The 22,476-nt window shown below is 43.8% G+C and overlaps 2 protein-coding genes and 1 long non-coding RNA gene across 3 annotated transcripts in view; 1 reads left to right on the top strand and 2 right to left on the bottom strand.

Annotated features, from left to right (window-relative positions):
• Positions 1–22,476, top strand: part of LOC115457558 (killer cell lectin-like receptor subfamily F member 1) — a 322,410-nt gene that overhangs the window by 46,900 nt on the left and 253,034 nt on the right. The gene's annotated exons all lie outside the window — the stretch shown is intronic.
• The window catches only part of LOC115457560 (killer cell lectin-like receptor subfamily B member 1B allele B), a 567,620-nt gene that overhangs the window by 316,309 nt on the left and 228,835 nt on the right, over positions 1–22,476 (bottom strand). The window lies entirely within an intron of this gene.
• LOC115457576 lies at positions 6,062–9,438 on the bottom strand. The gene is made up of 4 exons (XR_003939979.1): positions 9,405–9,438; positions 8,192–8,227; positions 7,323–7,463; positions 6,062–6,137 (listed from the first exon to the last, which is right to left on the bottom strand). It is a non-coding gene; the product is annotated as an uncharacterized LOC115457576 (long non-coding RNA).

Raw genomic sequence — 22,476 nt, 5'->3', positions numbered from 1 at the left:
TTCACTCCTTCAACCACGCTCTACTCCTGCCCCAGCACATCACCCTTATTATTCACCTTACTGGTTTGTGCATATGTGGTGAGGTATAAAGTAGGAGCATGGTGCAAACACCACTGTCTCAGATCATTTACCATCTCATATGCCTGTCTGCCCATCTCACCAGTTTCCATGTGTACAGGACTGGGGCAGTCTCCAGAGACAGCATCATCGTAGCCATGATCTGCGACGTCTTCTGACAGAACCAGGGGATCATCTGAAGCTATGAAAGGAACAAATCAAGGAGAAACCAAGGCTGTAAAACAACTGAAATCCAGGAATTGTTCCTTAAGACAGGTTACATAAGTACATAAGTGTTGCCATACTGGGACAGATTGAAGGTCCATCAAGCCCAGTATCCTGTTTCCAACAGTGGCCAATCTAGGTCACAAGTACCTGGCTAGATCCCAAAACAGTACATTTTATGCTGCTTATCCCAGAAATGAGCAGGGGATTTTCCCAAGTGCATTTTAATAATGGTTTATGGACTTTTCTTTTAAGAAGCTATTCAAACCTTTTTTAAAACCCTGCTAAGCTAACTGCTTTTACCACATTCTCTGGCAACAAATTCCAGAGTTTAATTACACACCGAGTGAAGAAATATTTTATACGATTTGTTTTAAATTTACTACTTTGTGGCTTCATTGCGTGCCCCCTGGTCTTTTGTCTGTGTCCTTTGAGTTCTCCTTGAAGCTTGTTTCAGACACTTCATTACCTTTTGAAGCACAGGGGTCAGCAGTGGTCTAATCCTGTTTCATACACATGATACACCAGTTTCAATCCATTTTAGAAAGAAAGGATTTGGAAACATTGGCGCAATTAATAGTAACAAGCATGATCAACTCAATCAATGGTAATAAGGTCTTTCTAAAAAAAAATGCAAACCAATTCTTAAATGTTTGGAACTCCTTAAGAACACGGCTGCTAGAGTAAACTGTTCAGAATCATAGATGGAGTGGGTTATAAATCTTTTGCTGATGGTGAAAACTCTTAAGCCCCAAATTTCAAAAGAATTCACATGTTCTTTGGCAGCCGGCAAAGATATAACTTCCCTATCCATGTTTAGTTAGTTAATATAATCCATCTTCTGCAGAATGTAATAGAGACAATTTTGGAGCTATTGCTAAGAAAAACAAGAAGTCACATTCATTTAATTACATTTGATATTCTAATAAAAGTAACAGAAATGAAGCAGATACTGGACCCAACTCACCTCTGCTCAGTGCCGGGGAGTTGTTGACTTCAGGGTCCTCTGCATTGTCATACTCAGCCTGAGATGGATCTGCGGGAAAAGGTCCCAAAGAAGACATGTGGGGTTAGGAATGAATATCTAACATGATCACAAGCAGTTCCGGAGGCTCCTTCTCATTTTTATACCAGGCATTAGGTATTAGTTCTTCAACAGATGAGTATCTAAGATGGTCGTTTTTAGTTCTGGAGGCCCCTCCCTCTTTCACACTTGGAGAGGCATTTTCAATATGATGCCCAAGTCTGATTTGTACATGTGTGTGTGCTCTTTGGATCTCTCATTATGGAGCATTTTGAAAAAATAAATATCCTAGAGAAAAACGCACAAGAACAAGGCATAGGGATGGCTATGGGGTAGCAGAGCAGAGGGACAGCCTAGTGGTCAGTGCAGTGGACTTCACATAAAGGGACCCAGGTACTAATCCCACCTTAGCACCCTTATTTTGTATTGCGAGCCCTCCAGGAACACCTAAGAACCTAATGTACCTAACTGGACACCACCGGAGTAGTCCTCAAGCCTGCATGTGTCTCCTATATATAAGTAGGTAGGTTTTTGGAGGACTCACAATTTCCACCACAAGTGTAGTAGGTAGAGTGGACCCTTTCTCTACAGTCCACTGCACCGACCACTAGCCCATTCCTGGGACCAGCTTGCTGCTTTAATAGGAATGGTTATAATATTTGAAGATGTCACAGAGCCTGATATGCACTGTCACATCTTAAGAGGGTGGAAGGAGTCAGTGACCACTGGGGGATTAAGGGGGATCATGCCTTAATCCCTCCAGTGTCAGCTGGTCAGTTAGGGTACCCTTTTGTGACTTAAGGATGATTGAAACAGGTCTAGATAAAATCATCCCAATTTTTACCCTAGATCTTTTTATCTTGTTCCATTATTCTGGGTCTGCCCAAGTCCCACTCAAAATATGCCCCACAACATGCTCCCAACATGCGCTCTTGCAATTTAGACAAACCGCAGAGAAAAATATTCCAATTCTGGGTTTCAAAAATCACAACTTGGATGTTTTTGCGAGACAAACTGTCCATATGCTGCTTTATATCATTTTTGAGAGGCTTTTCTCTTTTGAAAATGAGCACATTGGTATCCGGTATTAGTTCTTCAAGGAAGGAACATCTAACATGGTTATATCAAGCCCTAAAAACACCGATTCCTCCTTTACACACACAATGTTAGGAATCCCTTCTTCAAGGAGTAAATATCTACCATGATCACAGCCAGTGTTGAAGTCACCATCCTCCTATCTACACATGATGCGTAAGACCTTTCTTCCCGAGGGAAATATTTCACAACCTAATAAAATCAATGGTACTAAGCCATGCAGACTATTGCAACGGAAGTTATGTGGGATGTAAAGAACAGCTCACAAAGAAACTCCAGACTGCTCAAAACACTGCAGCCAGGCTGATATTTGGTAAAACACGATTCGAAAGTGCCAAACCCCTCCGAGAAAAACTGCATTGGCTCCCAATCAAAGAACGTATTACCTTCAAAATCTGCACCCTGGTCCACAAAAGTATCTATGGCAAAGCCCCAGGATACAAGACAGACCTTATAGATCTACCAACCAATCATCACGAACATATTTAAACCTTCACTACCCAAAATTGCAAAGGACTCAAATACAAAGCAACCTATGCATCCAGCTTCTCCTATATAAGCACACAACTATGTAACGCACTGCCAAAAGCTATGAAAACAACCCACGGCCATCTAAACTTCAGGAAATCACTAAAAACCAACCTGTTCAAAAAGGTATACCCTACCAACCCAACATAAGTGCCTACACTCTGCAAAACAGCAAAACCAAAGATCATATTGGACACCATATAACCTTTTCTCTCTCTGATCCCCATTATGCCTGAAACACATGAACCTTATTCGACTACAACATCACCTTGTATTTGTTTCTCTACCAGACTTGAGTCTGCAAATAGGTGGGAAAATGTGGGATACAAATGTAACAAAGAAATAAATAAAGTTTTAGGGAAATGTTATGTTTATATTAATATATATATATATATCACGTTAGATTTGTAAAAAAGCAAAAGCTAAATTTCATGCACATATAAATTACTATCCAACATGATCACATCCAGTGCTGGAAACACCATCCCTCCCTTTAATACTCTGTACATGTAGGTATCTTTCGGATTTTCTCTCTTATTACCAGTCTCAGGTTCAGGTTCATCAGAAGGGCTGCTTTCATAGTAGTGGACACTGTTCACCAAGTCACTGGAAAGGGAGTCTGTAAATAACAGAAGAAAATATGATTTTTCATTAAGTGTCAGAGCTGTACATTTAGTATCAACTAGTAAAAAAGGCCCATTTCTGACACAAATGAAATGGGCGCTAGCAAGGTTTCCTCGGAGTGTGTATGTTTGAGAGAGTGTATGTGAGAGTGACTGTGTATGAGAGAGAAAGTGAATGTGCGAGTGTGTGTGTGAGAGAGTGTGTGTGTGAGAGAGAGAGAGTGTGTGAGAATGAGAGTGTGTGCAAGTGCGTATGTGAGACACAGTGTGAGAGAGAGAGAGAGAGAGTGTGTGTTTCACACAGATACAGTGTGTGTGAGAGAGAGTGTGTGAGACACAGACTCTCTGTGAGACTGAGTGTATGAGACCAAGAGAGTGTGTGAGTGACTGTGACACATAGAGAGTGAACGTGATACAGTGTGAGACATAGAGTGTGTGAGAGACAGTGTGTGAGAGTGAGAGAAAGACATTGACTGTGTGAGAGAGTGTGTGTGTGACAGAGATCCCCCCCCCCCCTCTGGTGTCAGCCCCCCCTCCCTCCCTCCCTCTCTCTGGTGTCTGAGCGTTACTGTGCAGGACGCTGAGCTCTGGCTGTGATTCAAGGAACTGACCAATCCTATTTAATAGAATGCACCTCCAACATTCTGAAGCCGAGAAACCTCGTGTGGTTGGTCACTTCTGCTTGTGAGGAACCCGGAAGTATGTGATGTCAATTCAGGAGATGGATACAGAGAGCAGGAATGCCTCAGCCATGCAGTCAGCCTCAGAATGTTGGAGGTGCGTTTTATTATATAGGATGTACAGGATTTACAACTTGACAAATGACTAAAGCTATAGAGCGAGCAGGAGGAAATTATTTTTTTAAAAAGCATTTATGGAGTTAATGCCACCTGTTGCCCCTATAAATTCCTTTAAATAACAGCCTATGACTGATTCTTACAAATCCATCATGGTGAGAAAACCTGTAATTCAACTCTGAAATTCGTTGCCAGAGAATGTGGTAAAGGCAGTTAGCTTAGTAGAGTTTAAAAAAGGTTTGGCAGGCTTCCTAAAGGAAAAGTCCATAGACCATTATTAAATTGGACTTGGGGAATATCCACTATTTCTGGGATAAGCAGCATAAAATCTTTTTGTACTTTTTGGGGGATCTTGCCAGGTATTTGTGACCTGGATTGGCCACTGTGGGAAAAAGGATGCTGCTCTTGATGGACCTTTGGTCTGTCCCAGTATGGCAATACTTATGTACTTTGATTATATATTATTTGTATAGATCCATCATGGATAGATGAGGGACTGGTGGAGATATACAGTCAGTGTGTTTGAGCTATCCGTGGTGCTGAATGTTTATTATAGCTCTTGTCATGCAGGGAAACAGTACAGCTTTATCTTAGACCCTTTCTGCCAGCCAGGGGAGCTGAGTCAGCAAGCAATGTGCACTGTTTCCTGTGCATTGAGTGCTCAATCTGACAATGAGATCCATCTGATCCCATAATCTTGAGACTGGTTCTGTATAGCAAAGAGAACAAACTCACTATTAATTGACTTTTCTCCTGCCAGGCACTGAGGTCATGCTAATAGGGAAAGTGCTAGAACAGCATCCATAGAGAAGGAATTTAAAATGTCTGCTCACTATCTTTTTGCTGTACTCAGAATCTTTGTGATATTAAAGTGCCTTTCGTTCTGTAAAGCTGCTGGTAGATAAGTTGTAATGGGGAAGTGATACAAGTGCATCCAGGATGCCTAATATCCTTGCACCGACAATGAAAATAAAGAATCCCCACTTCACTCAAGGCTTCAAGTCATGAAAAATATATGAGTCAATCCTGAGTGTCTAGTCTTGGAATGAAATTATTAATGGAATTTCATAATACTTAAAATATTAATCAAGATTGGGAAAAGATCGGCTCTGGTTCATGTGGAGGAATAGCCTAATGGTTAGTACAGTGGCCTATGAACCAGGGGAACCACAATCAGTTCTCACTGCAGCTCCTTGTGACTCTGGGCAAGTCACTTAACCCTCCGTTGCCCAGGTACAAAATAAGTACCTGTATATAATATGTAAACCACTTTGAATGTAGTTGCGAAAACCTCAGAAAGGCGGTATATCAAGTCCCATTTCCATTTCCCTTTCCCCCTTTCCCTTATGACATCACAATATCAGAAGTGAGCCAAGTATCGGGCAATCAAGCCATTGTGACATCATTGATGAGGTTGGCTCTTATTGGTGGAATGAGTGGAGGAGTAGCCTAGTGGTTAGTGCAGTGGACTTTGATCCTGGGGAACTGAGTTCGATTCCCATTGCAGCTCCTTGTGACTCTGGGCAAGTCACTTAACCCTCCGTTGCCCCAGGTACAAATAAGTACCTGTATATAATATGTAAACTGATTTGATTATAACCACAGGATGGCAGTATATCAAGTCCCAGCCACTTTCCTCATGTGTTCTGTGTGATCTGGAGTCAGATAGTCATCTTGAAGTGTACAGACCTGAGCGAGTGATGAAATTAATGTTCTCCTTTATCCATTTTTGATCAACTTCCTCATAAACTGGTTCATGAACTTCACCTGAGAAATTTCTCCAGTTTTCTAGGAAGAGACAAAAAAAAGAGAAGGGAATTTTTTGTAAAGGTGTTATTTTAGTAACAATCCTGGGCTTGGCACACATGACCTGCACTGTATATAGGTATGTTCACCTATCATCCCCCCCCCCCCTCAACATCGAATCCATTAAAGTAGCACAGAAACTCCCCAAATCCTGCTGGTCCCTGAACACTCTCAGAGAACCTGGACCTCAGACTTTGTACTCCTGGTCACTGAGCTCTGAACCCAGAAAATTTATTGCTGGACACTTAGTGCTCCCAGGGACCCTCCAACCCTACTACTACTACTACTACTTGACATTTCTAAAGCGCTACTAGGGTTACGCAGCGCTGTACAATTTAACATAGAAGGACAGCCCCTGCTCAAAGAGCTTACAACCCCTGGGAAAAAGGATGCCTAGGATCTTTCACACAGGTTTTAAAATCCATATTTTAACTGCACCTTTAAGAATCAAAAATGATAAATATCTGTTTATAAGTTGGCCATTAGATAAATGTTTTACTTGCAAATTCAGGATTAAAGAAAGATTCTTCTCAGTGGCAAAACTATGAGATGCACGTGGAAACCCATATTACCAGGGATTTCAGGCTGGTTTGTGGCTGCAACTTTATTGGATATGTTCAGTATGCACAGATTTCAATACTTCCATCCGTGTATCTGCAGCATGCATCATTCTCAAGGGAGCATGTCTTGAGTATGGACAATGAGTTGTCTGGACAAAAGTTACACAGTTATCTTTGGGAGGAGTCAGGCACGTTCTGAGGAACAGGTTACTTTAGTCAGAAAAATATCTGTTCTTAAGTTAACTGGATAAAGATATCTGGTTAAATTTCACCAGGTATATTCAAAGTGCTGACTTAACCAGTGAAGTCTTTGGTTATTATTAATAAGAAATCAGGCCATCGGGTGGTCAGATGCCTTACAATATTGGCTGTAAGGTCTCCATTGTCTTCAGAAGCAGTGCATCCCATTTATATCATTGTGACTGTCCTGAGGATTTGACCTGGCTCCAGATCCTATTTGGGAAACCCAGCTATAGAAAACTCCGATTACACCTTTAATGATGAAAGAATCACAGCTGATGTGAGAGTATGAACTGAAGCCCAGAATTCTTAGTTAAGGCACAAACCAAAGAAACCATTTACTTTTTAATTGGCGACAGGCACTGACCTTTTCTATACAGCCTCTGTTGGCGAATCTGGATGCCTGAACCTATGAGAACCAGCAGGAGAACAGACCCCAGGATCGCACAGAGAACCACAAGGATGGTCAGTGTACTGCTTCTTCCCTCTGGGGATGGACGTTGTCTGCCTGATTGGGTGGGGGAGGAGGACACAGACATGTTTACTAAAAATTCTTCTATGGGAATAAACGCCAACTTTGCAACTAGCTTTTCTAGAAATGTTTTCTGTTCATAGCTATGCCACAAAATTCCTAAGGACTCAGTAATAGTACTCTTTTTCCACTTTAAAGCTGAACACTGGATAGACTTCCTCAGGTAGTTTAACTCAAGAGCAGTCAATTTCATGTTTTTATTTTCCTCTTTTGTCTGTATCAATCTTTCAACTGTAACAGTCTTAAAGAAAGCTATGTTTTAGCAATATTGTATAAATTCACAGACACTGCTACGGCTCACAGACTGCTCTGAGAAATGATACAGTAAATCACAGACACTGTATCCTTGCTTGCAGTGTAGAGATGTAAAACACAGTTGTTAGTATGGGCTGATGTGACACAGCCATGTTTCGGCACAATGCTGCATCACATTTCCTTCAGCGTTCGGATGTATTTGTGATGCAATGCATGACTTCTGAGCACTGGGAACATTGCATATATTAGCCATTTTACGCAGATAATGACTCTTGATGCAAGCATTGTGCTGAAACACGGCCATGTTGGGTTAGCCCATTATGAAAGATTTCATACTAGCATCTGTTTGACCACTTCCGCTTTGTGTTTTGCCTTGTTTAAAGTAGAGCCATAAAAACCATGGACTCTGCAGGTCGAGTTCAGTGTCAGCAGAAAATTCAGTTTTGTACCTCTAGTGGAAGGAGCAGCTGTGATATATGAAGCGTCTGCAGAGGGAGACAAGAGAAAAAGGAGAAAATAAATTCACTTTGGCCTGATGAATATTTACAGCTGAGACAAATATAATTATTCATGTATGATAATCTCTAGGATAAATCCCACCCCACAGGCAAAATATTTCCAGCTCTGTTTTTAGGTGAGATATACTGAATCTAGCACTATAAGGTTTGCACATGGATCTTTACAGAATAGTATTTAGCAAGATACATGTGCAAATCTAAAATGTTCCAATTTGCCCCAATAATTGATTGCTTGCAGACATTTATTGGTGCTAATTGGCTTGTTAATCAATTAAGTTGTGCACACATTTTAGGGTAGCACATTTTTGTACGTGGAAATTGACGTGCCATAGAATCTGGAGCCCTCTCCTCATGTCATCAAAATAAACTGAAATTCAGGGACAGCAGAGCTTTTCTACTTGATGCAAACTAAGTAGCTGGTACATTCAGGTAAGAACCAGTCCTGAGCTCATCCTTCATACAGTGTGATCCCTGGATTAATGCATGTTCATGTGTGTTATCACAGTAGTGCATGCCTAAGACCAGTGTCACAGTGCAATGACACTGTGCTCCTTCATGGCCAGCATGGCTCCAGTACCCAGAGGCATAGCTATGTGGAGCCACGGGGGCCTGGGCCCCCTAATTTTGCACTGGGCCCCTGGTTTGGCTGGTGGTGGTCCCCAACCCCTTCCAGCTGAAGCCTTGTCCAGCGCCTGTCTCCAGCACCACTGCATTGCCTGCCTGCCCTGCTTTCTCTTCTCCTCACATCTGCACACTCCTTAGTGAAACGGAGCATGCTGGACATGAGGGGAAGAGAGATCAGGGCAGGCAATGCAGTGGTGGTGCCAGACACCAGCACTGCACAAATTCTTCAGCTGCTGGGGAGTGGGGACCCCCGCCAGCCAAGACGTACAGGGGCGGCAGTGGGTGGGGAGCAGCAGGGAAGCGCGGTGGCAGACCAAAATGTGCCTCCCCAACTTGGGCTCTGGCTTCCTCCCACCTTGAGGTCTGGCTATGCCCCTGCCAGTACCGGCCAACTATATTGAAAATGTTCTGTCTCATTTCTGTCCTCATCAGCATCCATTCTGTTTATAGATCTTGCTGCCTCATTCCATGATTCCTTCTAATGTAACATGTGACACAGGGCGGATCAGGCAATGCTCACCCAAGCATATCACTCCAGCATCTTCTTTATGAAGACAATCATTCTCTCCCCATGAATTGGTCGGACAGTCCTCCAGAGACTTCTCTCCTCCTCTGCACTGCACCTCAACCAGCCAGATTGGACCTTCTCCCTTCCCAAACTTGGCATCTCCAGGGCAGATGCAGCAGGTCCACATCCCAGCTGTCTGCACACGACCTCTGCATCCTTCATGTCCCAGAAGTCATCACAGACAGTCCCCCAGGAGCCACCGTGGCACACCTCACTCTCCCCGAGCAGGTGCCATTTCCACCCACGAGTCGCACTCTGTTTCCTTTAAAGGATAAGGGAGAAACGGATGGGTCATGAGGGTGAATAAGAGAGGGGGGGAGTGAGACAGAGGGACAGGGGACAGAAAGATGTGGTAAAAGTGGACCCAGCTATGGACAGAGTGTGGAGAAGGAAATATGACAAGTGGAGAAGCAGACAGAGATGGAGGGGATGAAACAGAAGAGATGTAGACAGAAAGAGACAAAAAGAGGTCATTTTAGAAAGTCATTCCTGAGTGTCTGTGAAGCCACATGTGTGAATGAGCTCTTATAAAACAACTGTATACAATGACACACTTTGGCTCAGAGGTTGCAAATTGGCCATGCACATGTGTTGAGTTTGGGTTGAGCCTGGGCAGTGCGTGGAAGTATATAGATATTTTATAAATACTATAATTTACCTGTATAGATATGGACATTTACACCAGCTCTATGAATGTTTTAAAGGCCATTGCTTGCAACTTCCTCTCCTATTTATAAAGAATGTAGGTGCCCAATTTTCTTCATAAAATCTTACCTAGTTTGACGCCTACCCATGGTGCCCTGTTATAAAAGAAAGGGAGAGAGAATACGCAGAAAAGGAGAGCAAGAAGCATTAAAGAGGAGAATTGGAGATGAGGGAGTGAGAGACAGAGGGGAGGAGAGGAGAAGCAGAGAACGAAAAGAGAGGAAGGGAGAAGTGATGAGACTGATTTTCTTGCCTGTAGTTTGGACACATTGTCAGTTCTGCTCTGGTTTGCACAGTTTTTGCTTTTTGTCCTGTTGAGATAAATCGATAGTCAGGGCTGCTGTATTTTCCTCAGCTTTTTGGTGGGTAGAAAGCTTTGTCTCGTACCTGGACAGCTAATGTGCATCTCTTCCCTCCTTTCACATGCTGCTGTATGCCAGGGCGTGGACGGGCACTGCCACAGCTCTCTGTCATGAGGTCGGCATTCAATTTGGTCCACCCAGAGGGGACCAGTCCGAACCATATTTATTACCAGATTCCATAACACCAGGGCCCCCACAATTCAGCTGTTTGGCATATAACATCAGTAGCGGTTCTCTTATTATTACAAGACTTCCCCAGGTGCCGTTGTAATAAACTTCACCCGCCCAGCGCAATCGCAGTCATCACTCTGCAGTCGCAGGTCCTTGAACTCTAAGGGATATCAGAGCAAGACCATGTTATATTAGTTATCAATAATGTAAACACAGTGACAGGAAACACAATGTCCACTCTGAGTTAGTTCAAATCTTATACCCAGCTCTCAGTATTACCGAAACATGACACGCGATATGGTGGATATGGCTGTCTGTTAAATATTGACTTTATGATATCACTCAGGTGACCAGAAATCAAAATAGTGGCAATGTTCCTAATACAATCACAAACTAATATATGAATACCAAACCAGAACCCCAGAGCCTGAAAGAAAAGGATGTCATTGACTATGTAAATAAAAAGGAAATGAACGCCCACAAATGCCACCTTCAACGCACTTCAAGGCAGTAGCGTAGTTACGTGGGGCCTGGTTTTGCTGACGGCGGTCTGCAACCCCTGTCACTGAAGCATTGTCCAGCGCCGGTCCTCTGGCGCTACTGCATTGCCTGCCTGCTCAATTTGACTAAAGGAGCGTGCAGGACGTGAAAGGAGGACAGAGGAGGACAGGCAATGCGGTGGCATGGGATAACGCTTCAGTTGGCTTGGGGTTGCAGACCCTGCCAGCCAAGTTATTTGCTGCAGCAGTGGGTGGGAAAGGCAGGGCGGCAGGGGGGAGTGGCAAGGTGCAGCACTAAATGTGCCCCTACCTCGGGCTCTGCCCCCTCCCATGGTGAGGCCTGGCTACACCCCTGCTTCAAGGCAAGCCTCAATCCCCTTACTTCCGACAGGACATATCTGATCACCTGAATATCTTATAAACTTTCCAGCTGACCTGAGCATAGGACACTTGCATCCTCCTTGTGTGTGCAATCTGACGATCCCATGAACTTGGAGCACAGTCCCACAAAGCAGATTCATTTCCATCACACTGCAGCTTCCCCAGCCAGATGGGTCCTTTTCCTCTCCCGTAGAAAGCAGAGTGCATCGCCATGACTGCGTGTCCACACTCCAGCTGCTTACACACCACGTGGGCATCTTCCAGGTCCCAGGAGTCATCGCAGACGGTGCCCCAGGTTCCATTGTAATAAACCTCCACTCTCCCAGCACAGCGACCTCCGCCGTCCACCAGCCTGAGCTGTGAACTCCTGCAGAGGCAAAAAAGATCTCAGCTTCCTGCTTTTTGGGTCATGGCTTAGGTGAGCCCTCTATACAGTGGGGGAAATAAGTATTTGATCCCTTGCTGATTTTGTAAGTTTGCCCACTGACAAAGACATGAGCAGCCCATAATTGAAGGGTAGGTTATTGGTAACAGTGAGAGATAGCACATCACAAATTAAATCCGGAAAATCACATTGTGGAAAGTATATGAATTATTTGCATTCTGCAGAGGGAAATAAGTATTTAATCCCTCTGGCAAACAAGACCTAATACTTGGTGGCAAAACCCTTGTTGGCAAGCACAGCGGTCAGACGTCTTCTGTAGTTGATGATGAGGTTTGCACACATGTCAGGAGGAATTTTGGTCCACTCCTCTTTGCAGATCATCTCTAAATCATTAAGAGTTCTGGCTGTCGCTTGGCAACTCGCAGCTTCAGCTCCCTCCATAAGTTTTCAATGGATTAAGGTCTGGTGACTGGCTAGGCCACTCCATGACCCTAATGTGCTTCTTCCTGAGCCACTCCTTTGTTGCCTTGGCTGTATGTTTTGGGTCATTGTCGTGCTGGAAGACCCAGCCACGACCCATTTTTAAGGCCCTGGCGGAGGGAAGGAGGTTGTCACTCAGAATTGTACGGTACATGGCCCCATCCATTCTCCCATTGATGCGGTGAAGTAGTCCTGTGCCCTTAGCAGAGAAACCCCCAAAACATAACATTTCCACCTCCATGCTTGACAGTGGGGACGGTGTTCTTTGGGTCATAGGCAGCATTTCTCTTCCTCCAAACACGGCGAGTTGAGTTCATGCCAAGAGCTCAATTTTTGTCTCATCTGACCACAGCACCTTCTCCCAATCACTCTCGGCATCATCCAGGTGTTCACTGGCAAACTTCAGACGGGCCGTCACATGTGCCTTCCGGAGCAGGGGGACCTTGCGGGCACTGCAGGATTGCAATCCGTTATGTCGTAATGTGTTACCAATGGTTTTCGTGGTGACAGTGGTCCCAGCTGCCTTGAGATCATTGACAAGTTCCCCCCTTGTAGTTGTAGGCTGATTTCTAACCTTTCTCATGATCAAGGATACCCCACGAGGTGAGATTTTGCGTGGAGCCCCAGATCTTTGTCGATTGACAGTCATTTTGTACTTCTTCCATTTTCTTACTATGGCACCAACAGTTGTCTCCTTCTCGCCCAGCGTCTTACTGATGGTTTTGTAGCCCATTCCAGCCTTGTGCAGGTGTATGATCTTGTCCCTGACATCCTTAGACAGCTCCTTGCTCTTGGCCATTTTGTAGAGGTTAGAGTCTGACTGATTCACTGAGTCTGTGGACAGGTGTCTTTCATACAGGTGACCATTGCCGACAGCTGTCTGTCATGCAGGTAACGAGTTGATTTGGAGCATCTACCTGGTCTGTAGGGGCCAGATCTCTTACTGGTTGGTGGGGGATCAAATACTTATTTCCCTCTGCAGAATGCAAATAAATTCATATACTTTCCACAATGTGATTTTCCGGATTTAATTTGTGATGTGCTATCTCTCACTGTTACCAATAACCTACCCTTCAATTATGGGCTGCTCATGTCTTTGTCAGTGGGCAAACTTACAAAATCAGCAAGGGATCAAATACTTATTTCCCCCACTGTATGCATCATTATTTTGAGCCTCTAGCGGGGGTCACACTATTTTATTTGATCATATCATGGGGTCACAGCAACAAGAAGATTGGGAAGCACTGATTTACATATTTATTAACATTCTTATTCATAGATTCCTTCATTTTCTGTAAGAAACAAACAAAAAAGCAGTGAAGAAATCTTTATATACCTACTACCTATCTCTACTTTAGGAAGCAGTGAAAGCTTGGCTCTTCAACCAGGACTTTATGGAAGAAGTAACTAACTTTAGTCTCACTCACACACACAAGGATTGACTCAGGCTGCACATACCTCAGCGGAACATGTTTATCCACTTCTACCCTAGCTGAGATAATTTTAACCATCTCTCTGACCTCACGTGCAAATTTCTTCAAATCAATCACCTTACTTTCTAATTCTTCCTACTTTCTTACTCATCTATATGTTACAACTTTGCCTTACCCTTCACTACCAATTATAATGTTCTAGTACATATTGTGTTGACATAGTAAGTAGTAACTATGTTATACTTTATTGTTATAAGAATATTTTTACTGCTGTAATTGTCTATTGCTCATGTTTGATCTATTCTTACTGTACACCGCCTTGAGTGAATTCCTTCAAAAAGGCGGTAAATAATCATAATAAATAAATACCTACAATATATCAATATTAAAACAGACCAGGATTGGATAACAGATTCATGCCGTGCTCCAGAGCCCAGAGCCCTTAATCATCACCCTGCCCCTTCCATCACTCCTCACCCTGTGTCCTCTACACTCTCAATAATAACCATCACCCTTCTCCCTCCTATCGCTCCTTACCTATATACCAACATAAGAGACACTGAGGTCTTCCCAATCTAGAATATAAGCCCCAAACACTGACTCTTCAATGTCCCATCTTTCACTCTGATGTCATCTAACTAAAATAATAAAGAAACACAATTCTCACCTGAGCACAGGACGCCGATGTCCACCAGATCCTCAGGTGGTGTCAGTTCTGTCCCAGAAAAGCTACAGTTCAGTAACTGGGTCTCATTTCCTTCACACCGAGGATTCTTCAGACCCACCGGACCTTTACCTTTTCCACACACGTCAAGGACTTTTACGGGTTGTCCACAGTTTAACTGTCTGCACACGACCAGGGCGTCACTGAGATCCCACTGGGTATCCAGGACTCTCCCCCAGGAGCTCCCAATGTAAATCTCTACCCTGCCGTCACAGTGACTCTGTCCATCCACCAGTCTGAGAGATCCTTCCTGCCCTGGGAGAAGACAGAACATCTCATGCAATGAGGGATTAATGGATTTTACACACTCAGAACATTGACATTACATTGTAATGGCCATGATAGAAAGTAACAGCAAAATTACATGATACACCATCACTCACATCATGGATTCTCGAATCTCTTTTTTAAGGCACTTCTTGTCTCCTCTTTTTCACACACAGTTCATAGACCCATCATTAAGGGTCTGTAACATTTCTCCTCTTTTTCTCCCCATGCAGGGGGGTATCTCTGAGTTCGTGGCAGCAGCGTTTCTTTCAATGCTGGTTCCTGTGGGCTTTTCTCTACCTGAATGTTCAGAGCTGGCCCAAACCAGGACACTGGGTTTGAATATCCAAGTCATAGGTGCCCAGAAGGAGTTAGCTCATCACTAGTTGGTTATCTGGGCAGGATCTGGTCAGCCTGTAGTAGGAACCGCACCTATCAAGTTGACTCATACTGAATATCGAGAGTATTTGAAGGATGTTGGATGAAGGACCCAGGTCATAGGAGGCAGATCACAGTTATCACAGCTTTTCTGGATCTGCCGTTTGATGACTCACAAGGGCTTCATGCACTAGATGCAAAGTGAGTAGAAGGGCAGTTCTCTAACTGGGCTCCTGCAGTTACGTATCTTGTGCACGTACTAGATGAGATAATTGACACTTAGGCACACACAGTGCACAATAATGCAGCAGGCAAGGCCCTTTGTGTGGAACTCAATGCCAGAGAAAGTAGTAAAAGTAGTTAGCTTAGTGGGCTTTAAAAAAGGTTTGGACGGCTTCCTTAAAATAATGTCCATAGACCATTATTAAGATGGACTTGGGGAAAATCCACTGCTTTTTCTAGGATAAGCAGCATAAAATGTATTGTACTGTTTTGGGATCTTGCTGGGTATTTGTGACCTGGATTGGCCACTGTTGGACACAAGATGCTGGGCTTGATGGACCTTCGGTCTGTCCCAGTATGGCAACACTTATGGACTTGGGATTCTGAATGGAACATTGCTACACTTTGAAATTCTGCTATTCCTTGGGGTTCTACATGGAATGTTGCTACTCTTTGGGTTTCTGCCAGGTATTTGTGACCTGGATTTGCCACTGTTGGAAACAGATGCTGAGTTTGATGGACTTTTGGTCTGTCCCAGTGTGGCAATACTTATGTACTCAAAGGAGGTGTGCATGTGGGCAGAACATGGGAGAACCAAGGGTGTGTCTCCAACTTATGCATGTGACTTATAGACTATTGTAAGTTATGCACTTAAGGCTGCCATGTCTAGGCACCCTTTAACGCCTGTCATTGACACAGTTCAAGCGGGTTAGCCTAGAGGTAGGTGCAACGATGCCAACACATGCTAGTAATGTCAGATCTCTGTTTGATGCAGTCAAGATGAATCATGCACTGATGACATTGGTCCATCTCTGGGGCCAATCACACACTCAATCTTGTAGCAGCTGTTGAGAGCTGTGAAATACAAAAAGATGTCTGCTACAAGTGAATGTTTGTCAGGGGCATGGGGAAACACAGGTTCTTAGGAATTGGAGTACCAAACATGCAGATTTTGTTGAAGAGGTGGCTGGTTTTACATTCCTCAATCCAACCTGCACAAGGTGGGTTTCAGATTACTTAGTTATTGGTCAACTGGTTTCAGTTGGAGTGGAAAAGACACGAGAATGTCAACAAGAAATAGAACTAGAACCGATGACTGATACAGAGATGGGTTTTTGGGGAACGATGTCAGAATCATGAAGCCACTATCAGCCACAATTGATATTCTGTAAGCTGAAAATGACTACTGTATTGGACATGCAATCCCCATGATAATAGGAATTCAGTCACAATTACAGGGATTGGTTGATGATGCCAATTGGATAAGACAATACAGCCACTAATTACAACTCTGACAAAAGGCTTCTAGGTTTGGTCCAGTATTTGAAGATGACAATTACCATACTGCAACAAGGCTTGTTCTGAAGTTCAAGGGACAGGGCAGGTGTTCACCATTACGCTATGGGCCAGAGAGGGAATGTTGATTCAGCTGGGAAAACTCATACCCTAGTATTCTTCTTCCCTATACTAACTAAAGGAAGGCGATATTTTTAAAGGTCATTAGAGTAGTGGGAATGTTTGCAGAGTGCCTCTAGCAGTCGCCACCTTGGATTCTCCAAATCAAAATCTTTATAAATCTCCAGAGCCAAATATGCAAGATGGCGCCTACTTATACAGACCATGGCGTTCATGGGGGTGTAGTTTGGATATAGTTGTGATGTATGAATGGGTTTTATAAAATACAAATAAATACATAGAGCTCATGCATACATGCATTCCAGGAATAACATGTATAGAGGTTTGTCGTTTGGGAAGCTTGCCAGGTGCCCTTGGCCTGGATTGGCCGCTGTCGTGGACAGGATGCTGGGCTCGATGGACCCTTGGTCTTTTCCCAGTGTGGCATTACTTATGTTCTTTGAAGCAGGTTTAAATCTGTGTGCGAATTCATACCCTACTGGTGTTCTGAGGGCCTGTTTTGTAAAGGCCCAAGGCTCCTGTGTAGCCTTTATGAAATTGACTTAAACCAGGTTCCTTTCCTCAATGTTAATATTGGTGCTCTGTTATAAAACCCCCCTCCGTCCCATTAGTAAAAGGATAGATTCTTCACCAGGTCTAGAAGTTACATACAGGATTGATACGTCTGTTAGATTTCAAAGATATATCTTCATTATATAATTCTCTACTTACCTGAACAATATACATTGGCCACATCCTTTGTAACAGAGTCACTGCCCAGGACAGAGGAAGGACATTCACTCAGGCTAGATTCAGTCCCATTGCAGTGAAAGCTCTCCTTCCATAACAGACCAGCCCCAGTGCCATACGGCTCTCCTCCAGGCACTTCTACAACATTCCCACAGTCCAGCTGCCGACACAGCACAGCGGCATCTTGTAGATCCCAGTGGAAGCCGCAGAGTGTCTGCCAGGTGTCCTCATACTGGTACTGAACTCTCCCAGAACACCTGCTGCTCCCATTCTGCAGCCTGTAATGGTATCCTGGCCCCAAGGGAGAAGGTGACAATGTCTTACATATATGACCAACTGTGCTTTATAACACTGTACACGGTATAATCATTACACTGTACACTGGATATAATCATTATTGATGAATTACTATAAGTATTCCTGCACATGTGAAGGACACCAGAGGTTATATCGATGGTCTGATTAACTAAAGGTCCTGGAATTTATAACAATAAGCAGATAAAGGTAATATAGACATTGTTAGGGACTGGGGTAATTAAAAATAGGGCACCTAGATTATCAAATAGGCATCTTATCCCCGGACAACCCTGCACAGGTGATTTAACTAGGCAGGGGTCTCTCTGGCCAGGTTAGATTACTTGAATCGACCCCTTTGGGTAATTATTGTTAGCAGTGTTCCTGTCTCCTGCCTGTCTGCTGCTGGCCTGGGTTAGTTCAAGTTGTTTCTGATGGAGCTGTGGAATTTTCTTATAACAGCGATTAAGTTCACATAATGATTTTGGAACTGGAACTCTCTCTGAGTACAGCTGTTACATTCATACATTTTCAAGTCTTGTATATAGAACAAAACGCAGAGGTTTTACAGCAGGTCTAGGAGTTAAGACTTAATTTTTTTTTCTAGTTCTCACTTGAGCAGATGACACTGACGTCCTGGGAGTGTTGGCAAGTCTCTGCTGCAGCTGTCCTGAGACAGTAAGAGATGTAGGATTCATTCCCAGTGCAATTAAACTTTTCACTCCCGATGTCCCCACTGCCTTCTCCGAAGTATGCCCCCCCTGGGGCTGAGAATGCTGCCCCACAATTCAGTTCCTTACAGAGTACATTGGCTGCCACCAAATCAAAGTTGGATTCACAGACAGTGAGTGAGGAATTCCGAGTCTTCACCTCAATCCTTCCTGAACAGGCAGAATGTCCTCTAACCAGGTAAGACTCCATGTTCCCTAAAAGAAAAGGGAGACAGTCAGAGCTCACTGATCCCTCATGTTCAAATGCACTTGCATCGCAGGTGGGAGGTCAGGAAGTAGGACTCATATGAAGATCCACAGTATTTAAACCAAAATGCTGGTATTTGGGGTAGGATTTTATTTACTTACAAAGAGGGACATTTTTAAAGCCATCCAGCTCTATAAATAGTGATCTATGCAAGTAAAAGGGAATTTTGAAAACTGCCCATCCTGTATGTGAATAAGATAAGTGCATTGTACCATGAGATGTGCCCTTTTTACCTGTAATTAAAATAAACACCAAGACTTCGGCAGCTAAGAAAGCAAATAGAATGTTAGGTATTATTAGGAAAGGAATGGAAAACAAAAATGAGGACGTTATAATGTCTTTGTATTGCTCCATGGTGCGACCACACCTCAAAAATTGTGTGCAATTCTGGTCACCGCATCTCAAAAACATAGAGTGGAATTAGAAAAGGTACAGAGAAGGGCGAAGAAAATGATAAAGGGGATGGGACGACTTTCCTATGAGGAAAGTCTGAAATGGTTTGTGCTCTTCAGCTTGGAGAGAAGACGTCTGAGGGGAGATATAATAGAGGTCTATAAAATACGAGAGGAGTGGATCAGGTAGATTTGAATCGCTTGTTTACTCTTTCCAAAATACTAGGACTAGAGGGCATGCAATGAAGCTACAAAGTAGTAAATTTAAAACAAATCAGAGAGAATATTTCTTCCTTCAATGTATAACTAAACTCTGGAATTCGTTGCCAAGAATGTGGTAAAACTTAGCTTAGCGGGGTTTAAAAAAAGGTTTGGATAGCTTCCTAAAAGGAAAGTCCTTAAGCCATTATTAATATAGACTTGGGGGAAAATCCACTGCTTGATTCTAGGATAAGCAACATAAAAGTATTGAACTTTTTGAGATCTTGCCAGGTATTTGTGACCTGGATTGACCAGTGTTGGAAACAGGATGCTGGGCTTGATGGACCTTCAGTCTGTCCCAGTATGACAACACTTATGTACTTATCAACATAACTTGGGCTGGTTGTGTTTTCAGAATTTCTAATCTATTTCCCCGTGCAAACCTCCTTCCTCCCAACCCTCTTGTAAGTGTGCATTGCACTCTCACACACATCCTTGGTTTTGAGAGTCCCCTTCTGTGTAACTTGGAGGCATATTTTCAAAGCACTTTGGGAGGCTAAGTTCCATAGGTTCTATGGAACTTTGGGAGGCTAAGTGCTTTGAAATGAGCCTCATAGTAACATAGTAACATAGTAGATGACAGCAGAAAAAGACCTGCATGGTCCATCCAGTCTGCCCAAGACAAACTCATATGTGTATACCTTACCTTGAATTTGTACCTGTCCTTTCAGGGCACAGACCATATAAGTCTGCCCAGCAGTATTTCCCGCCTCCCAACCACCAGTTCCGCCTCCCATTACCGGCTCTGGTACAAACCATATAAGTCTGCCCTCCCCTATCCTCGCCTCCCAACCACCAACCCCTCTTCCCCCCACCTGCTCCACCACCCAATTTCAGCTAAGCTTCTGAGGATCCATTCCTTCTGCACAGGATTCATCTATGCATTCCCACGCATGTTTGAACTCCGTTACCGTTTTCATCACCACCTCCCGTGGGAGGGCATTCCAAGAGTCCACCACTCTCTCCATGAAAAATACTTCCTGACATCTTTCCTGAGTCTGCCCCCCTTCAATCTCATTCATGTCCTCTCGTTCTACCCGCCTTCCCATCTCCGGAAAAGATTCGTTTGCGGATTAATACCTTTCAAATATTGAACGTCTGTATCATATCACCCCTGTTCCTCCTTTCCTCCAGGGTATACATGTTCAGGTCAGCAAACCTCTCTTCATACGTCTTGGAACGCAAATCCCATACCATCCTCGTAGCTTTTCTTTGCACCGCTTCCATTTTTTTAACATCCTTCGCAAGATACGGCCTCCAAACTGAACACAATACTCCAGTGGGGCCTCACCAACGTCTTATACAGGGGCATTAAAGCCTCCTTTCTTCTGCTGGTCACTCCTCTCTCTATACAGCCTAGCAATCTTCTAGCTACGGCCACCGCCTTGTCGCACTGTTTCATCGCCTTCAGGTCCTCAGATACTATCACTCCAAGATCCCTCTCCCCGTCCGTGCCTATCAGACTCTCTCCGCCTAACACATACGTCTCCCTTGGATTTCTACTCCCTAAGTGCATCACTTTGCATTTCTTCGCATTGAATTTAATTGCCAACATTAGACCATTCTTCTAGCTTCTTCAGATCTTTTTTCATGTTTTCCACTCCCTCCGGGTGTCCACTCTGTTGGAAATCTTGGTGTCATCCGCAAAAAGGCAAACTTTACCTTGTAACCCTTCGGCAATGTCACTCACAAATATATTGAACAGCATTGGCCCCAGCACCGATCCCTGAGGCACTCCACTACTCACCTTTCCCTTCTTCAAGCGAACTCCATTCACCACCACCCTCTGGCGTCTGTCCGTCAACCAGTTCCTAATCCAGTTCACCACTTCGGGTCCTATCTTCAGGCCGTCTAGTTTATTTAAGAGCCTCCTGTGGGGAACCGTGTCAAAAGCCTTGCTGAAATCTAAGTACGTCCTTGATTTAATTCTCCTGTCACCCAGTCAAAGAATTCAATGAGATTCGTTTGGCACGATTTCCCTTTGGTGAAACCATGTTGTCTCGGATCTTGCAACTTATTGGCTTCCAGGAAATTCACTATCCTTTCCTTCAGCATGGCTTCCATTACTTTTCCAATAACCGAAGTGAGGCTTACCGGCCTGTAGTTTCCAGCTTCTTCCCTATCCCCACTTTTGTGAAGACCACCTCCCCCGTTCTCCAATCCCTCGGAACCTCTCCCGTCTCCAAGGATTTATTAAACAAGTCTTTAAGAGGACCCGCCGAACCTCTCTGAGCTCCCTCAGTATTCTGGGGTGGATCCCGTCCGGCCCCATGGCTTTGTCCCCTTTAGCTTTCCAAGTTGTTAATACACACTCTCTTCTGTGAACGGCGCTCTATCCACCTCATTCTCAGGTATACTTTTGCCAGTCCCTCTCGGTCCTTCCCCAGGGTTTTCTTCAGTGAAAACAGAACAAAAGTATCTATTTAGCAAATTGGCTTTTCTCTTCATCATTTTCTACATAGCGTTTGTTGTATCTTTTAGTCTCACAATTCCCTTTATAGTCTTTCTCCTTTCACTAATATACCTGAAGAAGTTTTTGTCTCCCCTCCATATATTTCTAGTCATTTGTTCTTCCGCTTGCGCCTTCGCCAGACGTACCTCTCTCTGGCTTCTTTCATCCTGTAGTGGATAAAGATAAGTGCATTGTACCATGAGATGTGCCCTTTTTACCTGTAATTAAAATACACCAAGACTTCGGCAGCTAAGAAAGTAAATAGAATGTTAGGTATTATAGGAAAGGAATGGAAACAAAATGAGGACGTTATAATGTCTTTGTATTGCTCCATGGTGCGACCACACCTCAAAAATTGTGTGCAATTCTGGTCACCGCATCTCAAAAACATAGAGTGGAATTAAAAAGTACAGAGAAGGGCGAAGAAAATGATAAAGGGGATGGGACGACTTTCCTATGAGGAAAGGCTGAAATGTTTGTGCTCTTCAGCTTGG

Source organism: Microcaecilia unicolor, chromosome 14 (assembly GCF_901765095.1).
Source record: "Microcaecilia unicolor chromosome 14, aMicUni1.1, whole genome shotgun sequence".
In the NCBI taxonomy this organism is placed as follows: domain Eukaryota; kingdom Metazoa; phylum Chordata; class Amphibia; order Gymnophiona; family Siphonopidae; genus Microcaecilia; species Microcaecilia unicolor.
Note: the sequence above shows the minus strand (reverse complement) of the source record. Positions and strands in the feature narration are given on the sequence as shown.